Here is a 25036-nt window from a genome sequence, read left to right on the forward strand (position 1 = left end):
TCTTACCCTGGCATGTGGTCCTTTCTCTCTCTCCCCGGCTTGGGATTGTTTCTCTCTTACACTGGCTTGGGGTTCTTTCTCTCTTACCCTGTCATGTGGTTTTTTCTCTCTCTCTCCCCGGCTTGTGGTTCTTTCTCTCTTACCATGGCATGTGGTTCATTCTCTCTCTCCCCGGCTTGGGGTTCTTTCTCTCTTACCCTGGCATGTGGTTCTTTCTCTCTCTCCCCGGCTTGGGGTTCTTTCTCTCACAGTGGCTTGGGGTTCTTTCTCTCTTACCCAGGCATATGGTTCTTTCTCTCTCTCCCATGCTTGGGGTTCTTTCTCTCTCTCCCCGTCTTGGGGTTCTTTCTCTCTTACCGTGGCATCTGGTTCTTTCTCTCTCTCACCGGCTTGGGGTTCTTTCTCTCTCTCCCCAGCTTGGGGTTCTTTCTCTCTTACCGTGGCATGTCGTTCTTTCTCTCTCTCTCCCCGTCTTGGGGTTCTTTCTCTCTCTCCCTGGCATGGGGTTCTTTCTCTCACAGCGGCTTGGGGTTCTTTCTCTCTCTCCCCGGCTTGGGGTTTTTTCTCTCTTAGACTGGCTTGGGGTTCTTTCTCTCTCCCTGGCTTTGGGTTCTTTCTCTCTTACCCTGGCATGTGGTTCTTTCTCTCTATCCCCGGCTTGGGGTTCTTTCTCTCTTACCATGGCATGTGGTTCTTTCTCTCTCTCTCCCCGGCTTGGGGTTCTTTCTCTCTTACCCTGGCCTGTGGTTCTTTCTCACTCGGCTTGGGGTTCTTTCTCTCTTACCGTGGCATGTGGTTCTTTCTCTCTCTCCCCGGCGTGGGGTTCTTTCTCCCTTACCCTGCCATGTGGTTCTTTCTCTCTCTCCCTGGCATGGGGTTATTTTTTCTCACAGTGACATGTGGTTCTTTCTCTCTCTCCCCGGCTTGGGGTTCTTTCTCTCTTACCCTGGAATGTGATTCTTCCTCTCTGTCTCCCCGGCTTGGGGTTCTTTCTCTCTTACCCTGACATATGGTTCGTTCTCTCTCTCCCCTGCTTGGGGTTCTTTCTCTTTCTCCCCGGCTTGGGGTTCTTTCTCTCTTACCCTGGCATGTGATTTTTTTCTCTCACAGCGGTTTGGGGTTCTTTCTCTCTTACCCTGGCATGTGGTTCTTTCTCTCTCTCCCCAGCTTGGGGTTCTTTCTCTCTTACCCTGCCATGTGGTTCTTTCTCTCTCTCCCCGGCTTGGGATTCTTTCTCTCTCTCCTCAGCTTGGGGTTTTTTCTCTCTCTCCCCGGCTTGGGGTTCTTTCTCTCTTACCCTGGCATGTGGTTCTTTCTCTCTCTCCCCGGCTTGGGGTTCTTTCTCTCTTACCCTGGCATGTGGTTCTTTCTCTCTCTCTCCTGCTTGGGGTTCTTTCTCTCTTACCCTGGCATGTTTTTCTTTCTCTCTATCTCCGGCTTGGGGTTCTTTCTCTCTTACCCTGGCATGTGATTGTTTCTCCCTCCCCCCAGTTTGGGGTTCTTTCTCTCTTACCCTGGCATGTGATTCTTTCTCTCACAGCGGCTTGGGGTTCTTTTGCTCTTACCCTGGCATGTGGTTCTTTCTCTCTCTCCCCTGCTTGGGGTTCTTTCTCTCTCTCCCTGGCATGGGGTTCTTTCTCTCTTACTGTGGCATGTGGTTCTTTCTCTCTCTCCCCGGCTCAGGGTTCTTTCTCTCTCTCCCCGGCTTGGGGTTCTTTCTCTCTTACCCTGCCATATGGTTCTTTTTCTCTCTCACTGGCATGGGGTTCTTTCTCTCACAGCGGCTTGGGGTTCTTTCTCTCTTACCCTGGCATGTGGTTCTTTCTCTCTCTCCCTGGCTTGTGGTTCTTTCTCTCTTACCCTGGCATGTGGTTCTTTCTCTCTCTCTCCGCCTTGGGGTTCTTTTTCTCTTACCATGCCATGTGGTTCTATCTCTCTCTCCACGGCTTGGGGTTCTTTCTTTCACAGCGGCTTGGGGTTCCTTCTCTTACAGCGGCTTAAGGGTTTCTTTCTCTGTTACCCAGGCATGTGGTTCTTTCTCTCTCTCACCAGCTTGGGGTTCTTTCTCTCACAGCGGCTTGGGGTTCTTTCTCTCTTACACTTGCATGTGGTTCTTTCTCTCTCTCCCCAGCTTGGGGTTCTTTCTCTCTTACCCTGGCATGTGGTTCTTTCTCTCTCTCCTCGGCTTGGTGTTTTTTCTCTCTTACCCAGGCATGTGGTTCTTTCTCTTTCCCCGGCTTGGGGTTCTTTCTCTCACAGCGACTTGGGGTTCTTTCTCTCTTACCCTGGCATGTGGTTGTTTCTCTCTCACGGGCTTGGTTTTTTTTCTCTCTTACCCAGGCATGTGGTTCTTTCTCTCTATCCCCGGCTTGGGGTCCTTTCTCTCTTACCATGGCATGTGGTTCTTTCTCTCTCTCCCCAGCTTGGGGTTCTTTCTCTCTTACCCTGGCATGTGGTTCTTTCTCTCTCTCCCCGGCTTGGGGTTCTTTCTCTCTTTCTCTCTTACCGTGGCATGTGGTTCTTTCTCTCTCTCCCCGGCTTGGGGTTCTTTCTCCCTTACCCTGCCATGTGGTTCTTTCTCTCTCTCCCTGGCATGGGGTTCTTTCTCTCACAGCGGCTTGGGGTTCTTTCTCTCTTACCCTGGCATGTGGTTCTTTCTCTCTCCCTGGCTTGGGGTTCTTTCTCTCTTACCCTGGCATGTGGTTCTTTCTCTCTATCCCCGGCTTGGGGTTCTTTCTCTCTTACCATGGCATGTGGTTCTTGCTCTCTCTCCCCAGCTTGGTGTTCTTTCTCTCTTACCCTGGCATGTGGTTCTTTCTCTCTCTCCCCGGCTTGGGGTTCTTTCTCTCTTACCGTGGCATGTGGTTCTTTCTCTCTCTCCCCGGCTTGGGGTTCTTTCTCCCTTACCCTGCCATGTGGTTCTTTCTCTCTCTCCCTGGCATTGGGTTCTTTCTCTCACAGCGGCTTGGGGTTCTTTCTCTCTTACCCTGGCATGTGGTTCTTTCTCTCTCTCCCCGGCTTGTGGTTCTTTCTCTCTTACCCTGGCATATGGTTCTTTCTCTCTCTCCCCGGCTTGGGGTTCTTTTTCTCTTACCATGCCATGTGGTTCTATCTCTCTCTCCCTGGCATGGAGTTCTTTCTCTCACAGCGGCTTGGGGTTCTTTCTCTCTTACCCTGGCATGAGGTTCTTTCTCGCTCTCTCCGGCTTGTGGTTCTTTCTCTCTCTACCCGGCTTGGGGTTCTTTCTCTCTTACCATGCCATGTGGTTCTTTCTCTCTCTCCCCGGCTTGGAGTTCTTTCTCTCACAGCGGCTTGGGGTTCTTTCTGTCTTACCCTGGCATGTGGTTCTTTCTTGCTCTCCCCGGCTTGTAGTTCTTTCTCTCTCTCCCCGGCTTGGGGTTCTTTCTCTCTCTCCCCGGCTTGGGGTTCTTTCTCTCTTACCATGCCATGTTGTTCTTTCTCTCTCTCCCCGGCTTGGGGTTCTTTCTCTCATAGCGGCTTGGGGTTATTTCTCTCTTACCCTGGCATGTGGTTCTTTCTCACTCTCCCTGGATTGTGGTTCTTTCTCTCTCTCCCCGGCTTGGGGTTCTTTCTCTCTTACCATGCCATGTGGTTCTTTCTCACTCTTCCCGACTTGTGGTTCTTTCTCACTCTCCCCGGCTTGTGGTTCTTTCTCTCTCTCCCCGGCTTGTGGTTCTTTAGCTCTTACCATGCCATGTGGTTCTTTCTCTCTCTCCCCGGCTCGGTGTTCTTTCTATCACAGCGGCTGGGAGTTCTTTCTCTCACAGCGGCTCGGGGTTCTTTCTCTCTTACCCAGGCATGTGGTTCTTTCTCTCTCTCCCCGGCTTAGGGTTCTTTCTCTCTTACACTGGCTTGGGGTTCTTTCTCTCTTACCCTGTCTTGTGGTTTTTTCTCTCTCTCTCCCCGGCTTGTGGTTCTTTCTCTCTTACCATGGCATGTGGTTCATTCTCTCTCTCCCCGGCTTGGTGTTCTTTCTCTCTTACCCTGGCATGTGGTTCTTTCTCTCTCTCCCCGGCTTGGGGTTCTTTCTCTCACAGCGGCTTGGGGTTCTTTCTCTCTTACCCAGGCATATGGTTCTTTCTCTCTCTCCCCTGCTTGGGGTTCTTTCTCTCTCTCCCCGTCTTGGGGTTCTTTCTCTCTTACCCTGGCATCTTGTTCTTTCTCTCTCTCACCAGCTTGGGGTTCTTTCTCTCTCTCCCCAGCTTGGGGTTCTTTCTCTCTTACCGTGGCATGTCGTTCTTTCTCTCTCTCTCCCCGTCTTGGGGTTCTTTCTCTCTCTCCCTGGCATGGGGTTCTTTCTCTCACAGCGGCTTGGGGTTCTTTCTCTCTCTCCCCGGCTTGGGGTTTTTTCTCTCTTAGACTGGCTTGGGGTTCTTTCTCTCTCCCTGGCTTTGGGTTCTTTCTCTCTTACCCTGGCATGTGGTTCTTTCTCTCTATCCCCGGCTTGGGGTTCTTTCTCTCTTACCATGGCATGTGGTTCTTTCTCTCTCTCTCCCCGGCTTGGGGTTCTTTCTCTCTTACCCTGGCCTGTGGTTCTTTCTCTCTCGGCTTGGGGTTCTTTCTCTCTTACCGTGGCATGTGGTTCTTTCTCTCTCTCCCCGGCGTGGGGTTCTTTCTCCCTTACCCTGCCATGTGGTTCTTTCTCTCTCTCCCTGGCATGGGGTTCTTTTTTCTCACAGCGACATGTGGTTCTTTCTCTCTCTCCCCGGCTTGGGGTTCTTTCTCTCTTACCCTGGCCTGTGGTTCTTTCTCTCTCGGCTTGGGGTTCTTTCTCTCTTACCGTGGCATTTGGTTCTTTCTCTCTCTCCCCGGCGTGGGGTTCTTTCTCCCTTACCCTGCCATGTGGTTCTTTCTCTCTCTCCCTGGCATGGGGTTCTTTTTTCTCACAGCGACATGTGGTTCTTTCTCTCTCTCCCCGGCTTGGGGTTCTTTCTCTCTTACCCTGACATGTGGTTCGTTCTCTCTCTCCCCTGCTTGGGGTTCTTTCTCTTTCTCCCCGGCTTGGGGTTCTTTCTCTCTTACCCTGGCATGTGATTTTTTTCTCTCACAGCGGTTTGGGGTTCTTTCTCTCTTACCCTGGCATGTGGTTCTTTCTCTCTCTCCCCAGCTTGGGGTTCTTTCTCTCTTACCCTGCCATGTGGTTCTTTCTCTCTCTCCCCGGCTTGGGATTCTTTCTCTCTCTCCTCAGCTTGGGGTTCTTTCTCTCTCTCCCCGGCTTGGGGTTCTTTCTCTCTTACCCTGGCATGTGGTTCTTTCTCTCTCTCCCCGGCTTGGGGTTCTTTCTCTCTTACCCTGGCATGTGGTTCTTTCTCTCTCTCTCCTGCTTGGGGTTCTTTCTATCTTACCCTGGCATGTGTTTCTTTCTCTCTATCTCCGGCTTGGGGTTCTTTCTCTCTTACCCTGGCATGTGATTTTTTCTCCCTCCCCCCAGTTTGGGGTTCTTTCTCTCTTACCCTGGCATGTGATTCTTTCTCTCACAGCGGCTTGGGGTTCTTTTGCTCTTACCCTGGCATGTGGTTCTTTCTCTCTCTCCCCTGCTTGGGGTTCTTTCTCTCTCTCCCTGGCATGGGGTTCTTTCTCTCTTACTGTGGCATGTGGTTCTTTCTCTCTCTCCCCGGCTCAGGGTTCTTTCTCTCTCTCCCCGGCTTGGGGTTCTTTCTCTCTTACCCTGCCATGTGGTTCTTTTTCTCTCTCCCTGGCATGGGGTTCTTTTTCTCACAGCGGCTTGGGGTTCTCTCTCTCTTACCCTGGCATGTGGTTCTTTCTCTCTCTCCCTGGCTTGTGGTTCTTTCTCTTTTACCCTGGCATGTGGTTCTTTCTCTCTCTCTCCGGCTTGGGGTTCTTTTTCTCTTACCATGCCATGTGGTTCTATCTCTCTCTCCCCGGCTTGGGGTTCTTTCTCTCACAGCGGCTTGGGGTTCCTTCTCTTACAGCGGCTTAAGGGTTTCTTTCTCTGTTACCCAGGCATGTGGTTCTTTCTCTCTCTCCCCAGCTTGGGGTTCTTTCTCTCACAGCGGCTTGGGGTTCTTTCTCTCTTACACTTGCATGTGGTTCTTTCTCTCTCTCCCCAGCTTGGGGTTCTTTCTCTCTTACCCTGGCATGTGGTTCTTTCTCTCTCTCCTCGGCTTGGTGTTTTTTCTCTCATACCCAGGCATGTGGTTCTTTCTCTTTCCCCGGCTTGGGGTTCTTTCTCTCACAGCGACTTGGGGTTCTTTCTCTCTTACCCTGGCATGTGGTTCTTTCTCTCTCACGGGCTTGGTTTTTTTTCTCTCTTACCCAGGCATGTGGTTCTTTCTCTCTCCCTGGCTTGGGGTTCTTTCTCTCTTACCCTGGCATGTGGTTCTTTCTCTCTATCCCCGGCTTGGGGTCCTTTCTCTCTTACCATGGCATGTGGTTCTTTCTCTCTCTCCCCTGCTTGGGGTTCTTTCTCTCTCTCCCCATCTTGGGGTTCTTTCTCTCTTACCGTGGCATCTGGTTCTTTCTCTCTCTCACCGGCTTGGGGTTCTTTCTCTCTCTCCCCAGCTTGGGGTTCTTTCTCTCTTACCGTGGCATGTCGTTCTTTCTCTCTCTCTTCCCGTCTTGGGGTTCTTTCTCTCTCTCCCTGGCATGGGGTTCTTTCTCTCACAGCGGCTTGGGGTTCTTTCTCTCTCTCCCCGGCTTGGGGTTTTTTCTCTCTTAGACTGGCTTGGGGTTCTTTCTCTCTTACCCTGGCTTTGGGTTCTTTCTCTCTTACCCTGGCATGTGGTTCTTTCTCTCTATCCCCGGCTTGGGGTTCTTTCTCTCTTACCATGGCATGTGGTTCTTTCTCTCTCTCTCCCCGGCTTGGGGTTCTTTCTCTCTTACCCTGGCCTGTGGTTCTTTCTCTCTCGGCTTGGGGTTCTTTCTCTCTTACCGTGGCATGTGGTTCTTTCTCTCTCTCCCCGGTGTGGGGTTCTTTCTCCCTTACCCTGCCATGTGGTTCTTTCTCTCTCTCCCTGGCATGGGGTTATTTTTTCTCACAGTGACATGTGGTTCTTTCTCTCTCTCCCCGGCTTGGGGCTCTTTCTCTCTCTCTCTCTCCCCGGCTTGGGGTTCTTTCACTCTTACCATGGCATGTGGTTCTTTCTCTCTCTCCCCGGCTTGGGGTTCGTTCTCTCTTACCCTGGCATGTGGTTCTTTCTCTCTCTCCCCGGCTTGCGGTTCTTTCTCTCTTACACTGGCTTGGGGTTCTTTCGCTCTTACCCTGGCATGTGGTTCTTTCTCTCTCTCCCCGGCTTGGGATTGTTTCTCTCTTACACTGGCTTGGGGTTCTTTCTCTCTTACCCTGTCATGTGGTTTTTTCTCTCTCTCTCCCCGGCTTGTGGTTCTTTCTCTCTTACCATGGCATGTGGTTCATTCTCTCTCTCCCCGGCTTGGGGTTCTTTCTCTCTTACCCTGGCATGTGGTTCTTTCTCTCTCTCCCCGGCTTGGGGTTCTTTCTCTCACAGTGGCTTGGGGTTCTTTCTCTCTTACCCAGGCATATGGTTCTTTCTCTCTCTCCCCTGCTTGGGGTTCTTTCTCTCTCTCCCCGTCTTGGGGTTCTTTCTCTCTTACCGTGGCATCTGGTTCTTTCTCTCTCTCACCGGCTTGGGGTTCTTTCTCTCTCTCCCCAGCTTGGGGTTCTTTCTCTCTTACCGTGGCATGTCGTTCTTTCTCTCTCTCTCCCCGTCTTGGGGTTCTTTCTCTCTCTCCCTGGCATGGGGTTCTTTCTCTCACAGCGGCTTGGGGTTCTTTCTCTCTCTCCCCGGCTTGGGGTTTTTTCTCTCTTAGACTGGCTTGGGGTTCTTTCTCTCTCCCTGGCTTTGGGTTCTTTCTCTCTTACCCTGGCATGTGGTTCTTTCTCTCTATCCCCGGCTTGGGGTTCTTTCTCTCTTACCATGGCATGTGGTTCTTTCTCTCTCTCTCCCCGGCTTGGGGTTCTTTCTCTCTTACCCTGGCCTGTGGTTCTTTCTCACTCGGCTTGGGGTTCTTTCTCTCTTACCGTGGCATGTGGTTCTTTCTCTCTCTCCCCGGCGTGGGGTTCTTTCTCCCTTACCCTGCCATGTGGTTCTTTCTCTCTCTCCCTGGCATGGGGTTATTTTTTCTCACAGTGACATGTGGTTCTTTCTCTCTCTCCCCGGCTTGGGGTTCTTTCTCTCTTACCCTGGAATGTGATTCTTCCTCTCTGTCTCCCCGGCTTGGGGTTCTTTCTCTCTTACCCTGACATATGGTTCGTTCTCTCTCTCCCCTGCTTGGGGTTCTTTCTCTTTCTCCCCGGCTTGGGGTTCTTTCTCTCTTACCCTGGCATGTGATTTTTTTCTCTCACAGCGGTTTGGGGTTCTTTCTCTCTTACCCTGGCATGTGGTTCTTTCTCTCTCTCCCCAGCTTGGGGTTCTTTCTCTCTTACCCTGCCATGTGGTTCTTTCTCTCTCTCCCCGGCTTGGGATTCTTTCTCTCTCTCCTCAGCTTGGGGTTTTTTCTCTCTCTCCCCGGCTTGGGGTTCTTTCTCTCTTACCCTGGCATGTGGTTCTTTCTCTCTCTCCCCGGCTTGGGGTTCTTTCTCTCTTACCCTGGCATGTGGTTCTTTCTCTCTCTCTCCTGCTTGGGGTTCTTTCTCTCTTACCCTGGCATGTTTTTCTTTCTCTCTATCTCCGGCTTGGGGTTCTTTCTCTCTTACCCTGGCATGTGATTGTTTCTCCCTCCCCCCAGTTTGGGGTTCTTTCTCTCTTACCCTGGCATGTGATTCTTTCTCTCACAGCGGCTTGGGGTTCTTTTGCTCTTACCCTGGCATGTGGTTCTTTCTCTCTCTCCCCTGCTTGGGGTTCTTTCTCTCTCTCCCTGGCATGGGGTTCTTTCTCTCTTACTGTGGCATGTGGTTCTCTCTCTCTCTCCCCGGCTCAGGGTTCTTTCTCTCTCTCCCCGGCTTGGGGTTCTTTCTCTCTTACCCTGCCATATGGTTCTTTTTCTCTCTCCCTGGCATGGGGTTCTTTCTCTCACAGCGGCTTGGGGTTCTTTCTCTCTTACCCTGGCATGTGGTTCTTTCTCTCTCTCCCTGGCTTGTGGTTCTTTCTCTCTTACCCTGGCATGTGGTTCTTTCTCTCTCTCTCCGCCTTGGGGTTCTTTTTCTCTTACCATGCCATGTGGTTCTATCTCTCTCTCCACGGCTTGGGGTTCTTTCTTTCACAGCGGCTTGGGGTTCCTTCTCTTACAGCGGCTTAAGGGTTTCTTTCTCTGTTACCCAGGCATGTGGTTCTTTCTCTCTCTCCCCAGCTTGGGGTTCTTTCTCTCACAGCGGCTTGGGGTTCTTTCTCTCTTACACTTGCATGTGGTTCTTTCTCTCTCTCCCCAGCTTGGGGTTCTTTCTCTCTTACCCTGGCATGTGGTTCTTTCTCTCTCTCCTCGGCTTGGTGTTTTTTCTCTCTTACCCAGGCATGTGGTTCTTTCTCTTTCCCCGGCTTGGGGTTCTTTCTCTCACAGCGACTTGGGGTTCTTTCTCTCTTACCCTGGCATGTGGTTGTTTCTCTCTCACGGGCTTGGTTTTTTTTCTCTCTTACCCAGGCATGTGGTTCTTTCTCTCTATCCCCGGCTTGGGGTCCTTTCTCTCTTACCATGGCATGTGGTTCTTTCTCTCTCTCCCCAGCTTGGGGTTCTTTCTCTCTTACCCTGGCATGTGGTTCTTTCTCTCTCTCCCCGGCTTGGGGTTCTTTCTCTCTTTCTCTCTTACCGTGGCATGTGGTTCTTTCTCTCTCTCCCCGGCTTGGGGTTCTTTCTCCCTTACCCTGCCATGTGGTTCTTTCTCTCTCTCCCTGGCATGGGGTTCTTTCTCTCACAGCGGCTTGGGGTTCTTTCTCTCTTACCCTGGCATGTGGTTCTTTCTCTCTCCCTGGCTTGGGGTTCTTTCTCTCTTACCCTGGCATGTGGTTCTTTCTCTCTATCCCCGGCTTGGGGTTCTTTCTCTCTTACCATGGCATGTGGTTCTTGCTCTCTCTCCCCAGCTTGGTGTTCTTTCTCTCTTACCCTGGCATGTGGTTCTTTCTCTCTCTCCCCGGCTTGGGGTTCTTTCTCTCTTACCGTGGCATGTGGTTCTTTCTCTCTCTCCCCGGCTTGGGGTTCTTTCTCCCTTACCCTGCCATGTGGTTCTTTCTCTCTCTCCCTGGCATTGGGTTCTTTCTCTCACAGCGGCTTGGGGTTCTTTCTCTCTTACCCTGGCATGTGGTTCTTTCTCTCTCTCCCCGGCTTGTGGTTCTTTCTCTCTTACCCTGGCATATGGTTCTTTCTCTCTCTCCCCGGCTTGGGGTTCTTTTTCTCTTACCATGCCATGTGGTTCTATCTCTCTCTCCCCGGCCTGGGGTTCTTTCTCTCACAGCGGCTTGGGGTTCTTTCTCTCTTACCCAGGCATGTGGTTCTTTCTCTCTCTCCCCGCCTTGTGGTTCTTTCGCTCTTACCCTGGCATGTGGTTCTTTCTCTCTCTCCCCAGCTTGGGGATCTTTTTCTCTTACCATGCCATGTGGTTCTATCTCTCTCTCCCTGGCATGGAGTTCTTTCTCTCACAGCGGCTTGGGGTTCTTTCTCTCTTACCCTGGCATGAGGTTCTTTCTCGCTCTCTCCGGCTTGTGGTTCTTTCTCTCTCTACCCGGCTTGGGGTTCTTTCTCTCTTACCATGCCATGTGGTTCTTTCTCTCTCTCCCCGGCTTGGAGTTCTTTCTCTCACAGCGGCTTGGGGTTCTTTCTGTCTTACCCTGGCATGTGGTTCTTTCTTGCTCTCCCCGGCTTGTAGTTCTTTCTCTCTCTCCCCGGCTTGGGGTTCTTTCTCTCTCTCCCCGGCTTGGGGTTCTTTCTCTCTTACCATGCCATGTGGTTCTTTCTCTCTCTCTCCGGCTTGGGGTTCTTTCTCTCACAGCGGCTTGGGGTTATTTCTCTCTTACCCTGGCATGTGGTTCTTTCTCACTCTCCCTGGATTGTGGTTCTTTCTCTCTCTCCCCGGCTTGGGGTTCTTTCTCTCTTACCATGCCATGTGGTTCTTTCTCACTCTTCCCGACTTGTGGTTCTTTCTCACTCTCCCCGGCTTGTGGTTCTTTCTCTCTCTCCCCGGCTTGTGGTTCTTTAGCTCTTACCATGCCATGTGGTTCTTTCTCTCTCTCCCCGGCTTGGTGTTCTTTCTATCACAGCGGCTGGGAGTTCTTTCTCTCACAGCGGCTCGGGGTTCTTTCTCTCTTACCCAGGCATGTGGTTCTTTCTCTCTCTCCCCGGCTTAGGGTTCTTTCTCTCTTACACTGGCTTGGGGTTCTTTCTCTCTTACCCTGTCTTGTGGTTTTTTCTCTCTCTCTCCCCGGCTTGTGGTTCTTTCTCTCTTACCATGGCATGTGGTTCATTCTCTCTCTCCCCGGCTTGGTGTTCTTTCTCTCTTACCCTGGCATGTGGTTCTTTCTCTCTCTCCCCGGCTTGGGGTTCTTTCTCTCACAGCGGCTTGGGGTTCTTTCTCTCTTACCCAGGCATATGGTTCTTTCTCTCTCTCCCTTGCTTGGGGTTCTTTCTCTCTCTCCCCGTCTTGGGGTTCTTTCTCTCTTACCCTGGCATCTCGTTCTTTCTCTCTCTCACCAGCTTGAGGTTCTTTCTCTCTCTCCCCAGCTTGGGGTTCTTTCTCTCTTACCGTGGCATGTCGTTCTTTCTCTCTCTCTCCCCGTCTTGGGGTTCTTTCTCTCTCTCCCTGGCATGGGGTTCTTTCTCTCACAGCGGCTTGGGGTTCTTTCTCTCTCTCCCCGGCTTGGGGTTTTTTCTCTCTTAGACTGGCTTGGGGTTCTTTCTCTCTCCCTGGCTTTGGGTTCTTTCTCTCTTACCCTGGCATGTGGTTCTTTCTCTCTATCCCCGGCTTGGGGTTCTTTCTCTCTTACCATGGCATGTGGTTCTTTCTCTCTCTCTCCCCGGCTTGGGGTTCTTTCTCTCTTACCCTGGCCTGTGGTTCTTTCTCTCTCGGCTTGGGGTTCTTTCTCTCTTACCGTGGCATGTGGTTCTTTCTCTCTCTCCCCGGCGTGGGGTTCTTTCTCCCTTACCCTGCCATGTGGTTCTTTCTCTCTCTCCCTGGCATGGGGTTCTTTTTTCTCACAGCGACATGTGGTTCTTTCTCTCTCTCCCCGGCTTGGGGTTCTTTCTCTCTTACCCTGGCCTGTGGTTCTTTCTCTCTCGGCTTGGGGTTCTTTCTCTCTTACCGTGGCATGTGGTTCTTTCTCTCTCTCCCCGGCGTGGGGTTCTTTCTCCCTTACCCTGCCATGTGGTTCTTTCTCTCTCTCCCTGGCATGGGGTTCTTTTTTCTCACAGCGACATGTGGTTCTTTCTCTCTCTCCCCGGCTTGGGGTTCTTTCTCTCTTACCCTGACATGTGGTTCGTTCTCTCTCTCCCCTGCTTGGGGTTCTTTCTCTTTCTCCCCGGCTTGGGGTTCTTTCTCTCTTACCCTGGCATGTGATTTTTTTCTCTCACAGCGGTTTGGGGTTCTTTCTCTCTTACCCTGGCATGTGGTTCTTTCTCTCTCTCCCCAGCTTGGGGTTCTTTCTCTCTTACCCTGCCATGTGGTTCTTTCTCTCTCTCCCCGGCTTGGGATTCTTTCTCTCTCTCCTCAGCTTGGGGTTCTTTCTCTCTCTCCCCGGCTTGGGGTTCTTTCTCTCTTACCCTGGCATGTGGTTCTTTCTCTCTCTCCCCGGCTTGGGGTTCTTTCTCTCTTACCCTGGCATGTGGTTCTTTCTCTCTCTCTCCTGCTTGGGGTTCTTTCTATCTTACCCTGGCATGTGTTTCTTTCTCTCTATCTCCGGCTTGGGGTTCTTTCTCTCTTACCCTGGCATGTGATTTTTTCTCCCTCCCCCCAGTTTGGGGTTCTTTCTCTCTTACCCTGGCATGTGATTCTTTCTCTCACAGCGGCTTGGGGTTCTTTTGCTCTTACCCTGGCATGTGGTTCTTTCTCTCTCTCCCCTGCTTGGGGTTCTTTCTCTCTCTCCCTGGCATGGGGTTCTTTCTCTCTTACTGTGGCATGTGGTTCTTTCTCTCTCTCCCCGGCTCAGGGTTCTTTCTCTCTCTCCCCGGCTTGGGGTTCTTTCTCTCTTACCCTGCCATGTGGTTCTTTTTCTCTCTCCCTGGCATGGGGTTCTTTTTCTCACAGCGGCTTGGGGTTCTCTCTCTCTTACCCTGGCATGTGGTTCTTTCTCTCTCTCCCTGGATTGTGGTTCTTTCTCTCTTACCCTGGCATGTGGTTCTTTCTCTCTCTCTCCGGCTTGGGGTTCTTTTTCTCTTACCATGCCATGTGGTTCTATCTCTCTCTCCCCGGCTTGGGGTTCTTTCTCTCACAGCGGCTTGGGGTTCCTTCTCTTACAGCGGCTTAAGGGTTTCTTTCTCTGTTACCCAGGCATGTGGTTCTTTCTCTCTCTCCCCAGCTTGGGGTTCTTTCTCTCACAGCGGCTTGGGGTTCTTTCTCTCTTACACTTGCATGTGGTTCTTTCTCTCTCTCCCCAGCTTGGGGTTCTTTCTCTCTTACCCTGGCATGTGGTTCTTTCTCTCTCTCCTCGGCTTGGTGTTTTTTCTCTCATACCCAGGCATGTGGTTCTTTCTCTTTCCCCGGCTTGGGGTTCTTTCTCTCACAGCGACTTGGGGTTCTTTCTCTCTTACCCTGGCATGTGGTTCTTTCTCTCTCACGGGCTTGGTTTTTTTTCTCTCTTACCCAGGCATGTGGTTCTTTCTCTCTCCCTGGCTTGGGGTTCTTTCTCTCTTACCCTGGCATGTGGTTCTTTCTCTCTATCCCCGGCTTGGGGTCCTTTCTCTCTTACCATGGCATGTGGTTCTTTCTCTCTCTCCCCAGCTTGGGGTTCTTTCTCTCTTACCCTGGCATGTGGTTCTTTCTCTCTCTCCCCGGCTTGGGGTTCTTTCTCTCTTTCTCTCTTACCGTGGCATGTGGTTCTTTCTCTCTCTCCCCGGCTTGGGGTTCTTTCTCCCTTACCCTGCCATGTGGTTCTTTCTCTCTCTCCCTGGCATGGGGTTCTTTCTCTCACCGCGGCTTGGGGTTCTTTCTCTCTTACCCTGGCATGTGGTTCTTTCTCTCTCCCTGGCTTGGGGTTCTTTCTCTCTTACCCTGGCATGTGGTTCTTTCTCTCTATCCCCGGCTTGGGGTTCTTTCTCTCTTACCATGGCATGTGGTTCTTGCTCTCTCTCCCCAGCTTGGTGTTCTTTCTCTCTTACCCTGGCATGTGGTTCTTTCTCTCTCTCCCCGGCTTGGGGTTCTTTCTCTCTTACCCTGGCATGTGGTTCTTTCTCTCTCTCCCCGGCTTGGGGTTCTTTTTCCCTTACCCTGCCATGTGGTTCTTTCTCTCTCTCCCTGGCATGGGGTTCTTTCTCTCACAGCGGCTTGGGGTTCTTTCTCTCTTACCCTGGCATGTGGTTCTTTCTCTCTCTCCCCGGCTTGTGGTTCTTTCTCTCTTAACCTGGCATATGGTTCTTTCTCTCTCTCCCCGGCTTGGGGTTCTTTTTCTCTTACCATGCCATGTGGTTCTATCTCTCTCTCCCCGGCCTGGGGTTCTTTCTCTCACAGCGGCTTGGGGTTCTTTCTCTCTTACCCAGGCATGTGGTTCTTTCTCTCTCTCCCCGCCTTGTGGTTCTTTCGCTCTTACCCTGCCATGTGGTTCTTTCTCTCTCTACCCAGCTTGGGGATCTTTTTCTCTTACCATGCCATGTGGTTCCATCTCTCTCTCCCTGGCATGGAGTTCTTTCTCTCACAGCGGCTTGGGGTTCTTTCTCTCTTACCCTGGCATGTGGTTCTTTCTCGCTCTCTCCGGCTTGTGGTTCTTTCTCTCTCTACCCGGCTTGGGGTTCTTTCTCTCTTACCATGCCATGTGGTTCTTTCTCTCTCTCCCCGGCTTGGAGTTCTTTCTCTCACAGCGGCTTGGGGTTCTTTCTGTCTTACCCTGGCATGTGGTTCTTTCTTGCTCTCCCCGGCTTGTAGTTCTTTCTCTCTCTCCCCGGCTTGGGGTTCTTTCTCTCTCTCCCCGGCTTGGGGTTCTTTCTCTCTTACCATGCCATGTGGTTCTTTCTCTCTCTCCCCGGCTTGGGGTTCTTTCTCTCACAGCGGCTTGGGGTTATTTCTCTCTTACCCTGGCATGTGGTTCTTTCTCACTCTCCCTGGATTGTGGTTCTTTCTCTCTCTCCCCGGCTTGGGGTTCTTTCTCTCTTACCATGCCATGTGGTACTTTCTCGCTCTCCCCGACTTGTGGTTCTTTCTCACTCTCCCCGGCTTGTGGTTCTTTCTCTCTCTCCCCGGCTTGTGGTTCTTTAGCTCTTACCATGCCATGTGGTTCTTTCTCTCTCTCCCCGGCTTGGTGTTCTTTCTATCACAGCGGCTGGGAGTTCTTTCTCTCACAGCGGCTTGGGGTTCTTTCTCTCTTACCCAGGCATGTGGTTCTTTCTCTCTCTCCCCGGCTTAGGGTTCTTTTTCTCACAGCGGCTTGGGGTTCTTTCTCTCTTACCCTGGCATGTGGTTCTTTCTCTTTCTCCCCGGCTTGGGGTTTTTTCTCTCTTACCCAGGCATGTGGTTCTTTCTCTATTTCCCCGGCTTGGGGTTCTTTCTCTCACAGCGGCTTGGGTTTTTTTCTCTCTTACCCTGGCATGTGGTTCTTTCTCTCTCTCACCGGCTTGGTTTTTTTCTCTCTTAACCAGGCATGTGGTTCTTTCTCTCTCCCTGGCTTTGGGTTCTTTCTCTCTTACCCTGGCATGTGGTTCTTTCTCTCTATCCCCGGGCTTGGGGTTCTTTCTCTCTTACCATGGCATGTGGTTCTTTCGCTCTCTCCCCGGCTTGGGGTTCTTTCTCTCTTACCCTGGCATGTGGTTCTCTCTCTCTCTCCCCGGCTTGGGGTTCTTTCTCTCTTACCGTGGCATGTGGTTCTTTCTCTCTCTCCCCGGCTTGGGGTTCTTTCTCTCTCTCTCCCCGGCTTGGGGTTCTTTCTCTCTCTCCCGGCTTGGGGTTCTTTCTCTCTCTCCCCGGCTTGGGGTTCTTTCTCTCTCACCCTGGCATGTGGTTCTTTCTCTCTCTCCCTGGCTTGAGGTTCTTTCTCTCTAACTCTGGCTTGGGGTTCTTTCTCTCTCATCCCGGATTGGAGTTCTTTCTTTCTTACCATGGCATGTGGTTCTTTCGCTCTCTCAGCGACTTGGGGTTCTTTCTCTCTTACCCTGGCATGTGGTTCTTTCTCTCTCACCCAGGCTTGGGGTTCTTTCTCTCTTACCGTGGCATTTGCTTCTTTCTCTCTCTTCCCGGCTTGGGGTTCTTTCTCTCTCTCTCTCCCCGGCCTGGGGTTCTTTCTTTCTTACCATGGCATGTGGTTCTTTCTCTCTCTCCCTGGCTTGGGGTTCTTTCTCTCTTTCCCCGGCTTTGGGTTCTTTCTCTCTTATCCTGGCATGTGGTTCTTTCTCTCTCTCCCCGTCTTGGGGTTCTTTCTCTCTTACCGTGGCATGTGGTTCTTTCTCTCTCTCACCGGCTTGGGGTTCTTTCTCTCTCTCCCCGGCTTGGGGTTCTTTCTCTCTTACCGTAGCATGTCGTTCTTTCTCTCTCTCTCCCCGTCTTGGTGTTCTCTCTCTCTCTCCCCGGCTTCGGGTTCTTTCTCTCTTAGACTGGCTTCTGGTTCTTTCTCTCTTACCCTGGAATGTGATTCTTTCTCTCTGTATCCCCGGCTTGGGGTTCTTTCTCTCTTACCCTGGCATGTGGTTCTTTCTCTCTCTCCCCTGCTTGGGGTTCTTTCTCTCTCTCCCCGGCTTGGGGTTCTTTCTCTCTTACCCTGGCATGTGGTTCTCTCTCTCTCTCCCGGGCTTGGTTTTTTTTCTCTCTTACCCAGGCATCTGGTTCTTTCTCGCTCCCTGGCTTGGGGTTCTTTCTCTCTTACCCTGGCATGTGGTTCTTTCTCTCTATCCCCGGCTTGGGGTTCTTTCTCTCTTATGTGGTTCTTTCTCTCCCCGTCATGGGGTTCTTCCTCACTTACCCTGCCATGTGGTTCTTTCTCTCTCTCCCTGGCATGGGGTTCTTTCTCTCACAGCGGCATGTGGTTCTTTCTCTCTCTCCCCGGCTTCGGGTTCTTTCTCTCTTACACTGGCTTTGGGTTCTTTCTCTCTTACCCTGGAATGTGATTCTTTCTCTCTGTCTCCCCGGCTTGGGATTCTTTCTCTCTTACCCTGGCATGTGTTTTTTATTATTATTATTATTATTATTTATTATTTATAGCGCGCACCAAACCCGAGGGTAACCGGGCGCGTTGTTCAAGGATACTTTAAACTTTACAGGTTACGCATGCTTACAAATGGTGGTTATACATAGTAGAGATTACATAATGCAGGACAATAGGGAGAGTATACATTGTGCATAATATAAACATATAACATAATATATACAGGAAATATAGTATATAGGAAATATAGTAGAAATTACATAATGCAGGACAATAGGGAGAGTATACATTGTGCATAATATAAACATATAACATAATATATACAGGAAATATGCAGTAGGAAGATAGAGAGTATTTAGTTATGTACATAGTACGACTGTAGGACAGTAGGTATATTAGTGTAGGGCGGGATTATCGGTCATTTTCTTTGATCCAGTTGATACATTTGGATATTTCCTCCGGCCGTACTTAGTTTGAATGGGGGGATCACTAACTGGTTAGAGTATGCTTCTCTAGTGGGTCTAGTGGAGATTTTTCTGTTGAATCTGGCGGCTAGGTATTTGGGTGCTAGATGGTTGATACTTTTGAAAGTTAGAGAAGCTGTCTTGAGTTTGATTTTGTCCACTGTGGAGAGCCAGTTGGATTGTCTTCTAGCTTCTGAAATATGCTCCCTTCTTGGAATTCCTAAGGCTGCTCTAAGAGCATTGTTCTGTAGTGTTTGAATTTTTTGCAACGTATGTTTATTGGCTCCTAAGTATAGTGCGTTGCAATAGTCCAATTTCGACAGCACTAATGCTCGAGCAAGGGTTAGGCAGTTGGCAGTGGATAGGTATGGTTTTGCGGCTCTAATCAGCTTGCAGGTATATGCGGTGCTGGATGCCATTGCGTTCACCTGTTTGGTTAGGGAGAGGTGGGAATCAAGGTAAAACCCTAATGTTTTTACTTCTTTTGCCACCTTGATAATATTGCCGTCTATGATGAAGGAGGAGTATTCTTCTTTTAATCTATTGATGTTTTGTTTGTTCCCCAGTATGATAAGTTCCGTTTTGTCATCATTCAGGCATAGCCCGTGGGTGGCCATCCATGCCTGAATGATGAGATAAATCTTGTTCACCAAGGCCAAATCTTGTTCATAATCCCCTGAAAGTGGTATGAGAATCTGAGTGTCATCCGCATAGTTAGTGTAGGTAACACCCAGATCATCTAGATCATCGAACAATGGCTTCGTGAAGATGTTGTACATAGTGGGGGAGACACAGGAACCTTGTGGGACTCCACATGTGATGGATACAGGGTCGGCAGCAGCAGAAGTAGAGAAGACTCTCATAGTTCTACCGGTTAGGAATGATTTGATCCATGCGATGGCATGTGTGGAGAAATGGGCAGCTGTTTCTAGGTGGGTGCAGAGCACATCATGATCCACCAGGTCGAAGGCTGCAGAGAGGTCCAGTAAGAGGAGTAGGGCCATCTTTCCAGAGTCTCTCAGCTCATCAACCTGAGTTTTAAGATCGATGAGCGCGGTTTCAGTTCCGTGCTGGGGTCTGAAGCCTGATTGTCTTGTGCCTAAAAGGTGGTGCAGCTCCAGATGTTTTTGGATCTGTAGGTAGGCTACCCTGTCTAGGATTTTTAATAGGAAGGGTACCGTTGTGATAGGCCTGTAGTTAGTCGGGATGGATGGGTCCAGTGTTTGTTTTTTTAGGAGGGGGAGGACCCAGGATTGCTTGAGGTTATCTGGTATTGTGCCTGAAGCAAAGGAGGCATTAATAAGCTTAGAAATGAATGGGGAGAGGTCTCTGGCCGCTTCCTTTATTAGTTGGGCTGGGCATAGGTCGCCTCGGCAATTGGATGGCTTGAGTGAGAGTATTATCTTTTCAGTCTCGAGTATAGTTACTTTCGAGAAGTTAAATTTATAGTCTAGTTTAGTGCTGGTTGGAGGTTTGCCTCTTGGGTTAGTTGAGGGTGGGATATTCTGTTTCTTTATCTCAATTTTTGTTTGGAGTGTGGCAATTTTGTCATTTAGCGCTTGTTGGATGTTCGAGCACCATATTTTATTTTTGTCGCAATTATCTTGGACAGGAATGGGGTTTTCTAATTCCTTTAGTATAAGGAATAGTTCTTTCGTTCCAGATTTGGCCTGCAGTATTCTGTTGTTGAAGTTTTCTCTTTTTGCTTTCTTTATTTCATTTTTGTAGATCTTAGAGGCATTGATGAGTGTAATTTTGTTTGTCTCTGTTGGGGTTAGTCGCCAAGCAGATTCGCATTTACGTTTTTCAAGTCTTAGAGATTTAAGGTGAGGAGTAAACCAGGTGTTTAGGTGAGCTCTAGGCTTGCTCTTTCTCAGTTTCAGTGGGGCAATAGTATCTAGAGCTGTAGCCATAGAAGAGTTGAATTCATTTACTAGTGATGAGGTGTCCAATGAGTCAGGTTGAGAGTTTAATCTAGGGAGGATGAGTGGTAGCAGTTTTTCTGTAGTTATAAGTTTTTTGTTTCTAGTTGGCAAGGGGGGAGCCAGAGCATTTTCAATAGGTAGGGCCAAGTTAACATTTAGGAGGAAAGTTATCAGTGCATGATCAGTCCAGATTTGTGGGGTGATATCGACAATCGTTGTATTGCAGTTATAGTCAGCAACCCAGTCAAGTATACGGCCTTTTTCGTGTGTGGGTTGTAGGATTTTTTGGGAGAAGCCTAGTTCTGAGATGACATTAGTGATATTAGTTGCTTGCAGGTCTTTAGGGTCATTGTAGCCTAGGTTTAGGTCTCCCAGAAGGATAGCTTGGGATGAAGTTTTTAGGTTGTTTGAGAGGATTGTGGAAATGTCCTCCTCGAACGTGCCAATAGGGCCAGGTGGTCTATAGATAAGGTGAATAGTAATAGTTTGAGAGGGAGATGCGAGGAGTTTAGCAGTTAATGATTCGCAGGAGTTAGTTGTTGAACTTGAGTCAATTTTTAGGGTGAGATTATTTTTAGCAATAATAGCTAGGCCACCTCCTCGAGAGTTGACTCTGTCTTCTCTAAGTATGGTGTAATTATGGGGTAAGGCAAGCATTAGGGCAGGTCCTGCAGCTTTGTGCAGCCAAGTTTCTGTTATGGCGAAGATGTCATAGTCTCCTATTTGAATGAGATCCGCAATTTCAGTAGCGTGTGCTATTAGTGACCTGGCATTAATAAGGGCGCACTTCAGTTGGATGTTCGGCTTTACTGTGGCCTGGGTAGCATTACTTTTCTTTTTTGGTATGCTATTGTTGGTGTTGGGCTGCTTATTTAGGCGGTTGTTACGATGGAGGTCAATTTTTACAGGGGGAGTGTTTCGGATGTTAGCGTTACTTCTATTGCAAGAGGTATTGAGTCTGGCTAATGGTTCGTAAATTTTAGGTAGTCTCGAGCGTAGTTTTGCGTTTCTATTTGCGATGTCACAGGGAAGGTGTGTTAGTGATTGGTGGGTAATAAGTGAGTGTGAAAGTTGATGGCTGGGCTCTAGGGGGGGAGTTAAGAGTCCTTCATCTACAGGCGGTATGCCCTGTAGTGTGGGCCTCGGATAGTGGTTTACTTTAGGCATTGTGGTCCAAAGGGCTGACAGGTAAATAAAAGTTAGTATCATTGTGGCCTGGTTTTAGGCTGTTGGTTTGCAAGAGTCAGGTATCTCTAGGCTAGATGGAGCAATCATATGTAGGCTAAATACAGTCAGGGACAGGCAATGTAGTCTGGGGCGACCATAGGGCACAGCACAGTTCAAAAGTAGTCTGGGGCGACCATAAGGCACAACATAGTTCAATGTGGTCAGGGGCGACCATAGGGCACAACACGGTTCAAATGTGGTCAGGGGCGACCATAAGGCACAACACAGATCAAATGTGGACTGGGGCGCCCATAAGGCACAACATAGTTCAATGTGGTCAGGGGCGACCATAAGGCACAACACAGTTCAAATGTGGTCTGGGGCGACCATAGGGCACAACACAGTTCAAATGTGGTCAGGGGCGACCATAAGGCACAACACAGTTCAAATGTGGTCAGGGGTGACCATAAGGCACAACACAGTTCAAATGTGGTCAGGGGCGACCATAAGGCACAACACAGTTCAAATGTGGTCAGGGGCGACCATAAGGCACAACACAGTTCAAATGTGGTCTGGGGCGACCATAGGGCACAACACAGTTCAAATGTGGACTGGGGCGACCATAAGGCACAACACGGTTCAAATGTGGTCAGGGGCGACCATAAGGCACAACACAGATCAAATGTGGACTGGGGCGCCCATAAGGCACAACATAGTTCAATGTGGTCAGGGGCGACCATAAGGCACAACACAGTTCAAATGTGGTCTGGGGCGACCATAGGGCACAACACAGTTCAAATGTGGTCAGGGGCGACCATAAGGCACAACACAGTTCAAATGTGGTCAGGGGCGACCATAAGGCACAACACAGTTCAAATGTGGTCAGGGGCGACCATAAGGCACAACACAGTTCAAATGTGGTCAGGGGCGACCATAAGGCACAACACAGTTCAAATGTGGTCTGGGGCGACCATAAGGCACAACACACCTCATATACGATACGGTTGTGTGTTGGCTGGAGTGCGTCAAAGTATTTGAGTACGTGGCTATATGTGGAGGGTAAGAGGGTGGCAAGGTGGGTGCAGAGTAAGGCAATAGGCATGAGAGTGATACAGAGGCTGAGGGGCGCTCGTAGCACGGTGCTCGTAGCACGGTGCTGCAGCTCTGATGAGCTGATCCTGGCCAGTGGAAGGTGGGGGCTCCTGCCCGCGCCACCTGGCTGAAGAAGACTGGATGCAGAGGGGCAAACAGGGCCTTAGAGTGGCCTTTGAGTGTGGCCGGCTCTTCCGCCTGCCGGCGGATGTTCGGTGCTAAGAAGCACGGTTGCTTAGCAACCAGGATGCCGAGCCTCGCTCTGGCGCCGCATCGCGCCCGACATTTTGTTTTGATTTTTTTTTTCTTTTTTTTTTTCAAATTTCGGCGTGTTGCTGGAGCGCACCCCGGGCCGCTTCTGGGTAAGTGGTGGCCAGTAGGGAGGTGAAAAGTTCCTCTGGGAGGGGGGGGCAGCACAAAGGTGCTGGTAGGGGCTCGTGGGGGCCTGGATGCACAGCTGTCCTCTACGTGCCTCGTAGCACGGTGCTGCAGCTCTGATGAGCTGATCCTGGCCAGTGGAAGGTGGGGGCTCCTGCCCGCGCCACCTGGCTGAAGAAGACTGGATGCAGAGGGACAAACAGGGCCTTAGAGTGGCCTTTGAGTGTGGCCGGCTCTTCCGCCTGCCGGCGGATGTTCGGTGCTAAGAAGCACGGTTGCTTAGCAACCAGGATGCCGAGCCTCGCTCTGGCGCCGCATCGCGCCCGACATTTTGTTTTGATTTTTTTTTTCTTTTTTTTTTTTTCAAATTTCGGCGTGTTGCTGGAGCGCACCCCGGGCCGCTTCTGGGTAAGTGGTGGCCAGTAGGGAGGTGAAAAGTTCCTCTGGGAGGGGGGGGCAGCACAAAGGTGCTGGTAGGGGCTCGTGGGGGCCTGGATGCACAGCTGTCCTCTACGTGCCTCGTAGCACGGTGCTGCAGCTCTGATGAGCTGATCCTGGCCAGTGGAAGGTGGGGGCTCCTGCCCGCGCCACCTGGCTGAAGAAGACTGGATGCAGAGGGGCAAACAGGGCCTTAGAGTGGCCTTTGAGTGTGGCCGGCTCTTCCGCCTGCCGGCCACACTCTATCTCTTTTCTATCTCTCCCCTGCTTGGGGTTTTTTCTCTTTCTCCCCGGCTTGGGGTTCTTTCTCTCTTACCCTGGCATGTGATTCTTTCTCTCTCTCCCCGGCTGGGGGTTCTTTCTCTCTTACCATGGCATGTGATTTTTTTCTCTCACAGCGGCTTGGGGTTCTTTCTCTCTTACCCTGGCATGTGTTTCTTTCTCTCTCTCCCCGGCTTGGGATTCTTTCTCTCTCTCCCCAGCTTGGGGTTCTTTCTCTCTCTCCCCGGCTTGGGGTTCTTTCTCTCTTACCCTGGCATGTGGTTCTTTCTCTCTCTCCACGGCTTGGGGTTCTTTCTCTCATAGCGGCTTGAGGTTCTTTCTCTCTTACCCTGGCATGTGGTTCTTTCTCTCTATCCCCGGCTTGGTGTTTTTTCTCTCTTACCCAGGAATGTGGTTCTTTCTCTCTTTCCCCGGCTTGGGGTTCTTTCTCTCACAGCGGCCTGGGGTTCTTTCACTCTTACCCTGGCATGTGGTTCTTTCTCTCTCTCCCGGGCTTGGTTTTTTTTTCTCTTACTCAGGCATGTGGTTCTTTCTCTCTCCCCGGCTTGGGGTTCTTTCTCTCTTACCGTAGCATGTCGTTCTTTCTCTCTCTCTCCCCGTCTTGGTGTTCTCTCTCTCTCTCCCCGGCTTCGGGTTCTTTCTCTCTTAGACTGGCTTCGGGTTCTTTCTCTCTTACCCTGGAATGTGATTCTTTCTCTCTGTATCCCCGGCTTGGGGTTCTTTCTCTCTTACCCTGGCATGTGGTTCTTTCTCTCTCTCCCCTGCTTGGGGTTCTTTCTCTCTCTCCCCGGCTTGGGGTTCTTTCTCTCTCTCCCCGGCTTGGGGTTCTTTCTCTCTTACCCTGGCATGTGGTTCTTTCTCTCTCTCCACGGCTTGGGGTTCTTTCTCTCATAGCGGCTTGAGGTTCTTTCTCTCTTACCCTGGCATGTGGTTCTTTCTCTCTATCCCCGGCTTGGTGTTTTTTCTCTCTTACCCAGGAATGTGGTTCTTTCTCTCTTTCCCCGGCTTGGGGTTCTTTCTCTCACAGCGGCCTGGGGTTCTTTCACTCTTACCCTGGCATGTGGTTCTTTCTCTCTCTCCCGGGCTTGGTTTTTTTTTCTCTTACTCAGGCATGTGGTTCTTTCTCTCTCCCCGGCTTGGGGTTCTTTCTCTCGTACCGTAGCATGTCGTTCTTTCTCTCTCTCTCCCCGTCTTGGTGTTCTCTCTCTCTCTCCCCGGCTTCGGGTTCTTTCTCTCTTAGACTGGCTTCGGGTTCTTTCTCTCTTACCCTGGAATGTGATTCTTTCTCTCTGTATCCCCGGCTTGGGGTTCTTTCTCTCTTACCCTGGCATGTGGTTCTTTCTCTCTCTCCCCTGCTTGGGGTGCTTTCTCTCTCTCCCCGGCTTGGGGTTCTTTCTCTCTTACCCTGGCATGTGGTTCTCTCTCTCTCTCCCGGGCTTGGTTTTTTTTCTCTCTTACCCAGGCATCTGGTTCTTTCTCGCTCCCTGGCTTGGGGTTCTTTCTCTCTTACCCTGGCATGTGGTTCTTTCTCTCTATCCCCGGCTTGGGGTTCTTTCTCTCTTATGTGGTTCTTTCTCTCCCCGTCATGGGGTTCTTCCTCACTTACCCTGCCATGTGGTTCTTTCTCTCTCTCCCTGGCATGGGGTTCTTTCTCTCACAGCGGCATGTGGTTCTTTCTCTCTCTCCCCGGCTTCGGGTACTTTCTCTCTTACACTGGCTTGGGGTTCTTTCTCTCTTACCCTGGAATGTGACGCTTTCTCTCTGTCTCCCCGGCTTGGGGTTCTTTCTCTCTTACCCTGGCATGTGTTTTTTCTCTTTCTCCCCTGCTTGGGGTTTTTTCTCTTTCTCCCCGGCTTGGGGTTCTTTCTCTCTTACCCTGGCATGTGATTCTTTCTCTCTCTCCCCGGCTGGGGGTTCTTTCTCTCTTACCATGGCATGTGATTTTTTTCTCTCACAGCGGCTTGGGGTTCTTTCTCTCTTACCCTGGCATGTGTTTCTTTCTCTCTCTCCCGGGCTTGGTTTTTTTTTCTCTTACTCAGGCATGTGGTTCTTTCTCTCTCCCCGGCTTGGGGTTCTTTCTCTCTTACCG

This window comes from Ambystoma mexicanum, chromosome 3p (genome assembly GCF_040938575.1).
Source record: "Ambystoma mexicanum isolate Mex_15411 chromosome 3p, UKY_AmexF1_1, whole genome shotgun sequence".
In the NCBI taxonomy this organism is placed as follows: domain Eukaryota; kingdom Metazoa; phylum Chordata; class Amphibia; order Caudata; family Ambystomatidae; genus Ambystoma; species Ambystoma mexicanum.